The sequence below is a fragment of the Gavialis gangeticus genome, unplaced genomic scaffold (genome assembly GCF_001723915.1).
Source record: "Gavialis gangeticus isolate Ggan-Ray unplaced genomic scaffold, GavGan_comp1, whole genome shotgun sequence".
NCBI lineage: Eukaryota > Metazoa > Chordata > Crocodylia > Gavialidae > Gavialis > Gavialis gangeticus.
In genome coordinates, this window is record NW_017729019.1 from 8,606,192 (window position 1) to 8,607,897 (window position 1,706).

The 1,706-nt window shown below is 48.7% G+C and overlaps 1 long non-coding RNA gene across 1 annotated transcript in view; it reads left to right on the forward strand.

Annotated features, from left to right (window-relative positions):
• Positions 1-279: 279 nt before the first annotated feature.
• LOC109295420 overlaps positions 280-1,706 on the forward strand; it is a 10,350-nt gene continuing 8,923 nt past the window's right edge. Inside the window, exons 1-2 of the long non-coding RNA XR_002096746.1 lie at positions 280-345; positions 437-684. This is a non-coding gene — a long non-coding RNA (uncharacterized LOC109295420). The remainder of the gene's footprint in view (positions 346-436; positions 685-1,706) is intronic.

A 1,706-nucleotide genomic window follows, 5' to 3' on the forward strand; every position in this document is an offset into this window, starting at 1 on the left:
CCATGCTGACACAGGCAGGCTGTTGCTGTTACCCAGCCCGCCTCGTTTAAAAATAGCTGCGGTATGTCTGCACCCTGTTTCAGGTGCAGGGGTAGCCATAGAGAACCAGGCATCCTATCTTGGCTGTGGCATGCCAAGCTGGTTCCCCCCAGCCTTACTACTTGATTGACTCCGCTCTCCTTCCCTATGCCATTTCCCTACCCAGCTCTCTGGAAATGGAAGCACCTGTGGGACGAAGTGATGTAAAGTGCATGCAGGGGTTGGCAGAGAGAGGGTTAACAGGAAGGTCCACAATTAGCTTTCCTATAGGAGCAGAGCTGGGCCTAATTTGGGAACTCCCCACAGGTAACTCAGTACTGGCTGAACAGGGAGGCAGAAATGAGATGGGAGAAGAATGGTGGTAAAGATCCTTATGTCTGTCTTTGTCCTCTGGCAGCTTGTGAGGCTGGGGAGGTAAAAGAGAAAAGAGTGGTGTGACCGTTTCATACCAAGCTGCAGACTCTACAACGGAGTCTGTCCGTCCTGGATAGGCCTCATCAGCCATCTTCAGACCTGCAGATAAGACAATTGTGGAAGACAGTCATTCTCAGCTGCAAGGGATTGCCAATGATGATGGCAAAACTGGGCTCTTGTCCTAGACTCTGGGCAGTGTGGCACAGGTGATGGCCTGAAGTTGAATGACTGGTGAGTAATGTTCTTGCTGCTTGCTGAGCCCTTGCTAATCAATGCACCCTGTGTAGTCCAATCTTCTCCTCTCATAGGTAACCCAGTAAGTATAATAAAAAGGGCTGGATCTTTAATGTGCAGAAATGCCTGTAGCCCCACTGAATTCAGTGGAGCTGATCTGATTATAGTGGCTACGAGTCTGACCCCAGGTGCTTGCAGGGGAGCTGGAACCTGCTGTTACAGTGCTTTTGTGGAGCAAGGCTTCCTATTGCTTTTGTTGCGTGAGGTCACTTGACTTCCCTGCATTTAATCATCTACTCTGAGGTCCAAATCCTGAGTTGTGAGCGTCTGTGTAATGACACCGCTGTAAAACCTGATAGCAAAGTGTTGCATTTTGACACTGCTGCCCCTTTGCTAAATAAATCCTTCTGTCCATGTGAAGGGAGAGAAGAGGATGTATAGTAGGCGTTTGCAGCTTCCAAAAGAGGGCCACAACTGGATTGTTTTGGGTTGTGAGCATATAAGACTTTACCTGGTGAGAGGTCACTACTCAGAGGGGAGACTGGGAGATAATCTAGAAAGTGTCTGTGGCTCCATAAGAGGTGTCCCAGCAAAGGGCTGTGGGATGCCTTTAGGTTGAAACCTAATGCCCTTCTGTGATTGTTAATGAATGATTCATTAGCACTGTTTCCAGCCTGGGGCAGGGCTTAGTCTGGTGTCCTCTCATCTCCCTATATTCCTCTTGCAGTTGCCGTTTGGACGCTGCATTCTTCTCTTGCCCCGAACCAGTTCTGCAGGGTTACGATAGAGGATGTGTGCTGCAGCCGAGTTGAGAGCCTACGTTGTAGAGTCCTTAATGTGCCTGTTTGAAAAAGGTGTTGCATAAATCAATGACGTGGGGGGAGGTAGTAATTTCATTATCCAATGTAAGCCCCAGTAAACTAAATACATCTGTAGTTCAGTCCTCTTAGCCTTGAATCTGCTTCACAGACTTTCTGAGTGCCGATGGTCTCAACCAGCTTTGAGGGCCAGCTTGTACA